Here is a 12,410-nt window from a genome sequence, read left to right as displayed (position 1 = left end):
GCGTGCCACAGGTGGCACACGGAGCCGTCTCTGGTGGCACGCGAACCATTGCTGGACCGAGCTGTCCCCTCCTCCTTTCCAGGCATGTGCAGTTCTCCACGCATGCGCAGTCTGGGAATAGGCGAGAGGCTATAAAAAGAGCAACTTTTGGCGGAAGCAGCATTTGCTGCAGACAGCGAGCGAGCGAGCACAAGTCGGAGCAGACAGCGAGCGAGTGAGCGAGCGAATGAGCATGAGCCGACAGCTCAGTGGCCACACCCACCCAGCGTCCGGTGATGCATAAGTGGGTTTTGGGTTGCAGTTTGGGCACTCGGTCTCTAGAAGGTTTGCCACCACTGCCCTAGAGCAGTGGTTCTCAACCTGTGGGTTGGGATCCCATTTGGGGTCGAACGACCATTTCACGGGGGTTGCCAAACAACGCAGTCCGCCATTTTTTTCCCCTTTTCCTTAGCTGTGCTACTCCCTTTTATTCTATTGGCTTTTGAAAGCCAATAGAATAGACTCTCTTGAATAGAGTCTAATTCTATTGGCTTTCAAAAGCCAATAGGAATTGTCCAGGCTGTCTCTGCCCTGCTGAGCCTGCCAAAAGTCCCATTCTGCAAACGGTGCTGCACCAGTTGAGTAGTCCTCGACTTACGACCGGTTGGGGGTTGCGGCATTAAAAAGGTTGAGAACCACTGCCCTAGAGGGATTGCTCATCTCTGTTTCCTAGCTAACGGAGCCAGCGTTGTTCGAAAACACTTCTGTGTGTCATGCGACTGGCATGACTATATGCCAAGGTGCACAAAGCACATAGCTTCCCACTGAAATGGGTTCTATTTATCTACTTGCATTTACATGCTCTTGAACATCTAGGCTGGCAGGACCTGAGGTAAAACGGCAACCAGAAAGGTTCAAGTTCATTTAGTTCGTCTTGGCAACACTTTTTGGAAGTGGTTTGTCAGAGCTGATTGAGAGTCTGGCCCACAGTCACCTACCTGATGTGCCTAAGGCAGAACTCAAACATGCGGTTTGATTTCTAGCCTGGTACTTTCAGCCATTACAGAACACTAAATGGAAAGCAAGCCTGTGCGCCATTTTGAATTAAATGTGTGGCCTGACCAAGGCGTTATAAAGTGGTATTAACACTTCAAGTGATCTTGATTCTATCCCTCTGTTAATGCAGCCTAGCGCTGTTTTGGCTTTTTTGGGCAGCTACAGCACACAGCTAGCTCATATTTAAGTGATTGTCCACTAGGACTCCGAGGTCCCTCTCAGTTATTGAGCAAGGTACCTCCTATACTATACCTGTGCATTTGGTTTTTCTTGCCCAAATGTAGAACCTTGCTTTTTTCACCACTGAATTTCATTTTGTTAGATAGTGCCCAGTATTCAAGTCTGTCCAGATCCTCCTGTATCTTAAGCCTGTCTTCTGGAGTGTTGGCTACTCCTGCCAGCTTGGTGTCATCTGCAAATTTGATGAGTTCCCCATCTATCCCCTCGTCCAAATCGTTGATGAAGATTTATTTATTTTTGTCATATTTATGTAGTGTATATCAGAGGTGGTGTCCCTTTGAGAGCTGTATGCAATGAAATTTCATTTTAATGTACGCCAATTAGTGTACATTAGTGTACGTTCAAAGTGACAATAAAGTTATTGTTCTATTATTCTATTCTATTGGCCATATGGCAGAGGTTCACAGTTTGAGGCCCTTGGATGACATGCAGTCGTCCTCTACAACGTACTTCTGAATTGTGTCAAAACTGTAAATACTCAAATAGGAATTAAATTTAATATTCACAATGTACAGTATTTAATCAAATTTAATCTTTGATGTGGCCATGTCTATTTCTTGACTCAGACTTTTGAAAATTCCCCTGGCACTTCACTCAAAGACGCAAAATGGAGGATACTTCACTTCAAGTACAATACAGTGTAGTTCAACCTGAACAATAAATATTATGCTGCAAGTAAATAAATACAGTGAAATCAAATAATTTATAGTATGGTAATTTAATAATAATAATAATAATAGTCAAGGTGGAAGGGACCTTGGAGGTCATCTAGTCCAACCCCCTGCTCAGGCAGGAAACCCTATACCATTTCAGACATTTAATGAAACAGTTTATCTTTTTACAAAATGGCTAGATAAGTGTGATTTTAAAAACATTTGTCCCCTATCTTACACTTTCAATCATATACACTGCAGAACATTACTGTAATCACAGATGCCTTTCTGAGCATTTCTTCTGATCTCATTATATTGTATATTACAGTGCAATTCTAATATTCTCCTTAAAGAACCGGACTAAATTGGAAATGCGTCGTTGGCTATAGTATTATTAGTGGTTTATTATTAAAGGCCTTTTAAGGACTTCATTGAAATTTTTATTCTGCAGTACTAAGTTGAAGAATACAGCTGTTAACTTGCTTTTTTTTTCCTGCGGTAGTAAACTGTTATATAAAGGGGTTTTTTTTTTACTTAAAAAATAAAACAAAATAAATTACTAATTTAAATAGTTTGGGGGAAAAGATAATCCTATCACTCTTCCCCCATAATACAGTACCTCATTTAACAATCATGCTGCTCACATAGGTATCATTTTTAATTTAGTATCACCATTATTCAATGGGAGAAATCAATATCACATTCCACCTCTCTGTATACTTGAATGGAAGTTGAGTGCCCTTTGAATTATATTACAGCAGACTTTGGTGCACCATTTCTAACTTTTTGGGAGGGCAGAGAAATATACGGTCTCTAATAATCTCCGAGTATATAAAGCTTTGTCTTGGAAAGATGCATCCAGGAGATGCAGCTACTTCTACTGCCTTGGGCACCAGCCCCCATTAAATGTCTTACCTGTTCACATGCCTCCCAGAACCAGGATCGAGTGGAAACTGGGATAAACATAACATTTAAGACAAAAAAAGATTTTCTCTTATTGATGTGCAATAGCAATTGTCACTTTAAATTGCTCGTACCTTCAAAATTCTGCAGTTGATAATTAAAACAGCACATGCCCATTTGTTTTATTTTCATTGGTAAATTCATCTCGAGAGTTGTCAAATGTGAGGGTCAGGCTCTAAAATCCCTACCTTTCCCTAGCTCAGTGGTTCTCAACCTTTTTAATGCCGCGACCCCCCCCCCAACCGGTCGTAAGTCAAGGACTACTCAACCGGTCGTAAGTTGAGGACTACTCAACTGGTGCAGCACTGTTTGCAGAATGGGACTTTTGGCGGGCTCAGTAGGGCAGAGACAACCTGGACAATTCCTATTGGCTTTTGAAAGCCAATAGAATTAGACTTTATTCAAGAGAGTCTATTCTATTGGCTTTCAAAAGCCAATAGAATAAAAGGGAGTAGCACAGCTAAGGAAAAGGGGGAAAAAATGGCGGACTGCATTGTTTGGCGACCCCCATGAAATGGTCGTTTGACCCCAAATGGGGTCCCGACCCACAGGTTGAGAACCACTGCCCTAGCTCATAATATCAAAATAGGAAATGTCTAAGATGCTTTCTGGTGTGGGTTGTTTACTTGCAAATGTTTCATTGCCTAAGTGGGAAACATTATTAGTGCTAGTGTTTATATACAGTTTATACAGAGTAGCTTGCCTTGCCAGTGTTGATGTGGGTGCGGTTTCCTCCTTTGTTGTTGCTCAATTATTATTTTTTATGTGTAGTTGGTGTTTGCTCATCCAGTTGCTGGGTGCTGGAGAGAACTTGTTCTGTTCCTTTTGTTTCCTTCTTAGTTTTTTTTATCTTCTCTTTTGAATGGTGAGTGAAAGTATTTGATCTCTTTGTGTCTGTTGATGGCTGATTTGTCGGAGGGCTGTATTTCCAGGAATTCACTAGCGTTTTTTTTTTACTATTCAGTTTGGTTTGGGATGCTTATTTTACCAGTTGAAACTATGTATTCTGATTACAGAGTTTTCTACATGCCTTCCGATTGCTAGTTGATATTCAGCCCTTTTTACATCCCAAACGTTTATATGGTTTTTCCCCTATGTGAAGGCTGTAATGGTAAATATGGGGACCACTGTGACTAAAGCTCTTTCCACACTCTCTGCACGTATACGGTTTTTCTCCTATGATAGGTAAGGGAACTACTGTGACTGAAGCTCTTTCCACAATCCATGCATTTATAAGGCTTCTCCCCTGTGTGGATCCTTTTATGGGAAGTCAGATTATCGAGTCGGCTGAATCCCTTTCCACAATCCATGCATTTATAGGGCTTCTCCCCTGTGTGGATTCTTCTATGTGTTACAAGAGAGCCTTTTCCACAGAACCCCTTCCCACACTCCAAGCATTTATAGGGTTTTTCCCCCATGTGGACCCATTTATGACTGGTAAGATAACTGCTGTGAGAAAAGGTCTCTCCACACTCCATGCATTTATACGGCTTTTCCCCTGTGTGGATCCTTTTATGGGAAATAAGATTACGCTTTCCCCTAAAGTCCCTCCCACATTCCGTGCATTTGTACGGCTTCTCCTCTGTGTGGATCTTCTTATGGTTACTAAGATAACCGCGTCTTCTGAAGCTCTTTCCACATATGAAACATTGATACGGCTTTTCTTTTGTGTGGCTCCATTTTTGAGATGAAAGTGACCTATTTCTTTGAAAAAGAGTGAAAGTCAATTCTTCTTCATCGTCTCCGCATATACCATCTTCTCCTTTAGTTAGATGTTGCTCATTTATTTCTAATATGCCTTCGCTTAGCGTCGCAGATTTCCCAACATATTTTTTATTTATTTTCCCTGGTTGGACAAGAAAGTCTTGCATCTGAGCATCAATGGAAGATGAGCTTCCCGGATTCCAATTTTCTGACTGGTTCCTCTCATGGTTTTCTAGTTCCGTTTGAATTGCAGACTCCTCCATTCCATCTTCAACTTTGATCACTTGGAACAATTCACAGGAATCTTGAACTGGGAAGGAAAAGGAAAGATAAAAACGACAGCAAGGTTAGGAAAAGGAAAGGAAAAGGAAAGATAAAAATGACAGCAAGGTTAGGGAAAAATATCAAACTGTAAGATGTCACATTAATTTCCTTCTGAGTTTTGGTTACCACGGGTGTAAAAAAAATGTTGAGACTCTAGAAAGAGTACAGAGAAGAGCAACAAAGATGATTAGGGGACTGGAGGCTAAAACATATAAGGAACGGTTGCTGGAATTGGGTATGTCTAGTTTAACAAAGAGGGGGACATGATAACCGTGTTCCAATATCTCAGGGGCTGCCCCAAAGAAGAGGGAGTCAAGCTATTTTCCAAAGCGCTTGAAGGCAGGACAAGAAGCAACGGGTGGAAACTAACCAAAGAGAGAAGCAACCTAGAACTAAGGAGAAACTTCCTGACAGTTAGAACAATTAACCAGTGGAACAACCTGCCTCCAGAAGCGGTGAACGCTCCAACACTGGAAGTTTTTAAGAAGAAACTGGACAGCCATTTGTCCGAAATGGTATAGGGTTTCCTGCCTCAGCAGGGGGTTGGACTAGATGATCTCCAAGGTCTCTTCCAACTTTATCATTATTATTGTTATTATAACTTTGACCAAATATCAATATATTGCATGTCTGCATGCTTGCAATAGCGTAGTATAGAAATGATAGTTTCTATATTCATAAGCCATAACATGTTTGAAAAGACCTAAATCACCTTTTACTTGACAATTATCCATAGATATTCAAAAGTCATCCAGAATAAACTTTGGGAAGAATCAGGGGAAATATCCACTGAGGGATTAGGAGAAAAACTAATATTTATTGAAGAGAGCCAATTCTAAATGAATTTTAACACAATTTTTTTTGCTCCAACCTAATTTACCTTCCCTTTACTGTTCATTTTCTCCTGCCAAAGTCACATGGTTGCAGAATAAAATGAGAATTGTTCTATTAAACCTCAACAACATGTTTAAAATGGAAAAAATGACACACTTAGCCCAGTGATGGATAGTCGTTTTGATTCAATGTGTCAGAAATTCAGAAAATTCCTAACCTGACTTTGCTGGTATATCACACAACCCCTCCCCTAAACAAAAGAGAAACAATTCTCGATTCCTTCCCCATTTAAGCCACCCTGAAGAGTAATTCTTGGTAGCAGCACCAAAGTTGGGCTTGAAGGAGAGGCCTGGACCTCAATTTTAGGCCTAGCACCATTGTTTTGACTCAAGAGGACAATCACCTAAATAGGAGCTAGCCATGTGCTGCAGCTGCCAAAAAAGCCAACACAGTGCTAGGCTGCATTAACAGAGGGATAGAATCAAGATCATGTGAAATATTAATACCACTTTACAAGGCCTTGGGAAGGCCACACTTGGAATACTGCATCCAGTTTTGGTCACCACGATGTAAAAAAGATGTTGAGACTCTAGAAAGAGTACAGAGAACAGCAACAAAGATGCCACACTTGGAATACTGCATCCAGTTTTGGTCACCACGATGTAAAAAAGATGTTGAGACTCTAGAAAGAGTACAGAGAACAGCAACAAAGATGATTAGGGGACTGGAGGCTAAAGTATATAAAGAACGATTGCTGGAATTGGGTATGTCTAGTTTAATGAAAAGAAGAACTAGGGGAGACATGATAGCTGTGTTCCAATATCTCAGGGGTTGCCCCAAAGAAGAGGGAGTCAAGCTATTCTCCAAAGCACCTGACGGCAAGACCAAAAGCAACTTTTCCTTCTTTCCAAGGAGAGGACATCTGGTTGAGTATTTTTTAAAATAAGCAATAAGTAACATTGTTTAATTTCAAACTATCTTCCCAAGCTCTCTGATTGGGGCGTAGCAAATTCTTACCCAGAGAGGCCACGTTCCTATAATTTTCCATCATGACTTCCCAATGCAGTGCTTTTTGGTCAGGATCCAGCCAAGACCACTCCTCCTCAGAGAAATACACAGCCACTTCCTCGAAGGACACAAGACCCTCCTGAATATTGGAAAAAAGAACAGAACAAGCCCACGAGGATTTGAAAGATATGTTCCATTGTTCACAAATGCACTAAGTCAAATGGCTGTGCTTGGTAGGATTCCAAGGTTTAGCTGAGAATATGTCTTTAACTGAAGACATTCTACAGCAGGTGTTACCAACTTCCTTAATTCTGCATGACTTTCAGTCCTCTTCAGGGAAAATAACCCCATTTCTCTCTTGTCTGTCTGTCTCTCTCCATGTATTTGTCTGTCTGTCTATCTCTCTCTGTATTTGTCTGTCTGTCTGTCTATCTATCTATCATCTCTATCCATGTAATGCACCAGTGTATTTATTATTATTATTGCTCCCACAGTTGATTTCTTCACACTAAGCTGCTTGCCTATTGCAGATTCAGTCTTCCCAGCCTGGTGCAGGTCTACAATTTTGTTTCTGGTGTCCTTGGACAACTCTTTGGTCTTCACCATAGTGGAGTTTGGAGTGTGACTGTTTTGAGGTTGTGGACAGGTGTCTTTTATACTGATAACAAGTTCAAACAGGTGCCATTAATACAGGTAATGAGTGGAGGACAGAGGAGCCTCTTAAAGAAGAAGTTACAGGTCTGTGAGAGCCAGAAATCTTGCTTGTTTGTAGGTGACCACATACTTATTTTCCCACCATAATTTGCAAATAAATTCTTTCCAAATCAGACAATGTGATTGTCTGGGTTTGTTTTCTCATTTTGTCTCTCATAGTTGAGGTCTACCTATGATGTCAATTACAGGCCTCTCTCATCTTTTTAAGTGGGAGAACTTGCACAATTGGTAGCTGACTAAATATTTGTTTGCCCCACTGTATGTATGTATGTATGTATGTATGTATGTATGTATGTATGTATCTATCTATCTATCTATCTATCTATCTATCTATCTATCTATCTAATCTATCTGTCTCTGTCTGTCTGTCTATCTATCTATCTATCTATCATCTCTACCCATATATTTGTTTATCTATCATTATCTCTGTCTGTCTGTCTATCTATCTATTTATCTCTATCTTCTAGTAATCTGGCTGAATGGGTGAAAAGCAGAAAAATTCCATGGCAAGGGCAATTCTCAGCCTTTGCAAAGCTGGATTGTTTGGCCTCTAAATCCAAGCCCAAATCAGAGGATTGCAAATTACTTTGCAGGCCAAAAAGGCCTTGATTGCAAATTCTTTCAGAACCATTTTTTAAAGAGAGTTTTCCATTGGCATCTCAGGTTAATTGTCTGCCTTGTTTTTTTAAACACAAAAAGCTTATTTTTCTTATCAACGATTGGGAAGAATGCTTTGTGAAACAGTAATGCACCAGTGTATTTATTTTTTTTAATAAGCCTTGCACAACAAAGTCAACAATGACCAAAAGAACTGGTCTCTGTTTAGCAACTGCTGCGATAGTGGGGTGTTTACTCTTCTTGAAGGAGTTTACTTCTTGTAAACTCATAGTAAGAACATCCAGCAGAACGAGTTAATTACTGGCTTTTAAAAATAACATTGCTTAAGCAGAATCTGAGGGTGGAAATGACTAATTATTGTGTCCCAACAACAGTCTTCAGAGGGAGCTAATCTGGCTGAGAGCAACTGGAACCCAGTTATGCCCCTTTGCACGTTGCTCAGAAAACATGGAAATAACGCAGGCCAAACAAGAGGGGGGAATGGAAGGAGAGAGTGTTCCATACACCAGCTTCACTTCCTGAAGGAAAGAGAGAATACAAATCTAATGAATTCATTTCCCTAACTTACTTCATTTGGAGGTTCAAACATTGTTTCAGCTCCACCATAAAGACCAGAAAACTTCACTCTGTGTTTCTCTGCAAGGGATACAGAATTTTAAAATGCATAATTAGCAAAATTGGAAGAGCTATTCTAACAGAGAAGGTAATTGAGCTGGGCTCTCGCTGGGAAATAGGACTCTGATTACCTTCTGAGGTCCCCTGACTTGGATCTTCCTGAGAGGCCCCCAAGAAAAACGGCTCCTGTGAGGGATTTAATGGATTCCTCCTTCCATCAGGATCTCTGATCTCCACAGTGGAGGACTATGTCGTAGTTGGAGAAAAGAAGCAGAATTAATGGACATCACACCACACAAAATGGATTCTAGTTCTCTGAATACAACCTCAAAGTCCCCAATACTCTATGGCAGTGTTTCCCAAACTTGACAATTTTAAGGCACGTGGACTTCAACTCCCAGAATTCTGGGAGTTGAAGTCCTCATGCCTTAAAATTGTCAAGTTTGGGAAACACTGCTCTATGGCAACTGCCAGACCACAGGCCAAACGCATCATCCGGAAGCCACGCTCACCCCATTGCCGTCAATGGCAAAACTGTCCCGATACAGTTTGACACGTCTGCTCTATGGAGAGTCTCAGTCATCCAAGTCTTGGTTGCCCCAAAGGTGCTTTTTTAGGAGGCAACTAGACATTCTTGTTTTTCTCTGAAGACGTTTCTCCACCATCTGGTCAGAGCTGAAGAAACCTCTTGGAGGAGAAGCGAAACGTCTTCAAAGAAAAACAAGAAAGTCCAGTTGCCTCGTGAAAAAGCACCTCTGGGGCAACCATGATTTGAATGACTGAGAATCTCCACAGACAAGTGAATGGAACAATGTCCTACAAGAATTCGTGAGCGTCCATCAGTGAGGTTGGAAAAAAGAAGGGAACGGCTATCTCAAATCTAGAAGGCCTAAGGGATTTAGTGTACCCTCTCCACATATTATGAGTGCCAGAGAAGTCTGGGGTGAAGAATTTCAACCCATTCTTTATTCCCTTTTGGTTCTCAACCTGTGGGGTCGGGACCCCATTTGGGGTCGAACGACCATTTCACGGGGGTCGCCAAACAACGCAGTCTGCCATTTTTTCCCCCCTTTTCCTTAGCTGTGCTACTCCCTTTTATTCTATTGGCTTTTGAAAGCCAATAGAATAGACTCTCTTGAATAGAGTCTAATTCTATTGGCTTTCAAAAGCCAATAGGAATTGTCCAGGCTGTCTCTGCCCTGCTGAGCCCGCCAAAAGTCCCATTCTGCAAACGGTGCTGCACCAGTTGAGTAGTCCTCGGCTTACGACCGGTTGAGTAGTCCTCGATTTACGACCAGTTGCGGGTCACGGCATTAAAAAGGTTGAGAACCACTGGACTAGATGAAAGTCTCTCACCTGCAAGTTGACCTGCTCCTTCTTCTCCTCCGCTTGGCTCAGGAGAAGGCCTTCCACCAGGGCCACTGCCTGGGAGCTGCTCTCTGCTCCACACTCCCGCACCCAGCTCTCCATCTCTGGGGGTAGAAGGGCCAAGAACTGCTCCAGAACAACCAGGTCCAGCATCTGGGCTTTGGTGTGCTTTTCCCTTCTCAGCCACTGCCTGGAAAAGTCATGGAGCTGACTGCAAAGTCCTCGGGGACCCTGGTTGTATTGGACACTCCTGAAGTCGCAGGGCTGAACTTCTGAATGAAGGAGGGTTTCCTCCTCCAGGGTCGTCTCCTGCCCAGTGCTTGTCTGGATCTCCCCGGAGCTCTCAGGCTGAAGAGCAGGAGGGCCTTTTCCAGTCCCCTCAATTGCTAAAAGTTGTGTCTCCATTCTGTCTCCGTCCTGCAAGGCAACTGCAAAAGGATCCAAGCAATCGTGGGGATCTCCAAATGCCTTTTCATTCATAGCATCATTTCTGTTGCCGTAGGACCGACCGCAGCCAGCCATTGTGTCCTCTTTCCCCAAGCCACGAGTTTTGTCTCTTTGTGAAAGACATACAAAATGGCTTCCAGTTTGTATATCTGACATGGAAAGCAAAACAAATAATAAAAAAAATTCTCAGAATTAGAAAGTGTAGTATTGGGTACTATTTTCTGAGATGGTATGCGATTTCAGGGGCATCGTTCAGATCCGTCCTCCCGGTGTGTGTTGTGGTGCAGAATACAGGTTGTCCTCGACTTACGACAGTTCATTTAGTGACCGCTCAAAAACAGCACTGACATGACCATTTTTCAGAGTTACGGCCTTTGCAACATCCCCAGGACCATGTCATCCAAATTCAGATGCTTGAGAACCGGTCCATATTTATGACCCCCGCAGTGTCCCAGGGTCACGTGATCACTGTTTGCAATCTTCTGACCAGCTAAGTCAAGGAGGCAACTCAGATTCACTTAACAACCGGATTTGTAACTTATCAATTGCAGTGATTCACTTAACAACTGTGGCAAGAAAGGTTGCCAAAATGAGGCAAAGCCCACTTAACAAAATGCCTCACTTCACAACAGAAATTACGGGCTCCCGGTTGTGGTCGCTGAGGACAACCTGAATGGGACTGAGTTGGAATGCACAATCAATGCACTTGGGAGTATTTTAGTTTTCATTCTTTCTCACGAGAAAGTTTTCCCTTTTCAAAAACTTGATTAGCATTCACCACCTCCTAGAAAGGTTCACACAACCTGACTGACCTCAAAAAGGTGAACAAACCATGAAAGATCAGTTCACATCCAAGGAAAAGCCAGGAAAAGACTCTAGTGAGGATGCCCCCTTTCCCTTCTTCTGGATGGCCCTTTGGAGATCCGTGTCTCCCTCTGACACGCAGGCAGCTTCACACAACCTCCCTTTGGAGATCCGTGTCTCCCTCTGACACGCAGGCAGCTTCACACAACCTGCCCCAAGCCAGCCAGCCAAGCGCAGGGCCGACGACCCCCTCGCCGCCAGCAGGACCGGGAAGGAAGCAGCTGGAGAGACCGCGCCGCTTCTCTCCCCTTCCGGAGGCAGGCCGGACTGCGGAGGATCGGGTCCTCCCAAAGCCTCTCCCTGCCCCGGGTGCGAATCCTGCCTTTCTCCTCTCCTGCTGGGCCTCCGCCACTCGGGCTCTTCTTCCCCGGACACGGGGCGGGAAGGGACACCCGGATCCCCGCCGCCTTCCTGAGATCTCCGGTTCTTCTGCTGCTAAAGCTCCGGAGCTTCGCTTCCCGCTTGCGTGCAGAGGGCGGCCGGGAAACATGGGACCCGGGAGGAGGGCCGGGTCTCCCCCACCTCCGCCTCCCTTTGCCCGGGAAGAGCCCCTCCCCCACCTAAGGCACGCGTGAATCTCTCCCCCCGCGAGACGCTCCCGCAGCCTCTTCGCCTTCCGCGGAGCTCCAGGGGTTAAGGAGAGCGAGTGCGGTCTCCTAGAGCGTCGGGCGTTTGTGACGTCACGCCTCCTCTGGAAAGCCAGCCGTTGCTTTCGCCTTCCAGTGACCCAATGGGGAAGCTGGTGGTATTGCTTTCCTTTGGCAGAGGGAGCCCTCTGGAGGATCCTGCGTGCAATGCAGCTGCTCATGCCCTGAATGAGAGAAAGGGACGGGAAGAAGCAGGGGGTTTTTTGTCATAGAACGCCCAGAACGGAGTTCTGGCACCTTTTTTGGATGGAACCTTGTAGGGTAGGCAAGGCGGGTTGTATGACATGTGTGAGTTCCAGCACCTTTTTTTTTTTTTAACAAAAAAAGCACAGGAAAGAAGGAAGTTGTTGTCACCCCCCCCCTCCTTTCCCATAAA

The 12,410-nt window shown here is 43.7% G+C and overlaps 1 pseudogene; it reads right to left on the bottom strand.

Moving 5' to 3' along the window:
* Nucleotides 1-11,939, bottom strand: part of LOC120310154 — a 43,467-nt pseudogene extending 31,528 nt beyond the window's left edge.
* Nucleotides 11,940-12,410: the final 471 nt, after the last annotated feature.

This window comes from Crotalus tigris, unplaced genomic scaffold (genome assembly GCF_016545835.1).
Source record: "Crotalus tigris isolate CLP2741 ecotype Arizona unplaced genomic scaffold, ASM1654583v1 scf7180000018127.1262416, whole genome shotgun sequence".
NCBI classification, from domain to species: Eukaryota; Metazoa; Chordata; class Lepidosauria; order Squamata; family Viperidae; genus Crotalus; species Crotalus tigris.
Note: the sequence above shows the minus strand (reverse complement) of the source record. Positions and strands in the feature narration are given on the sequence as shown.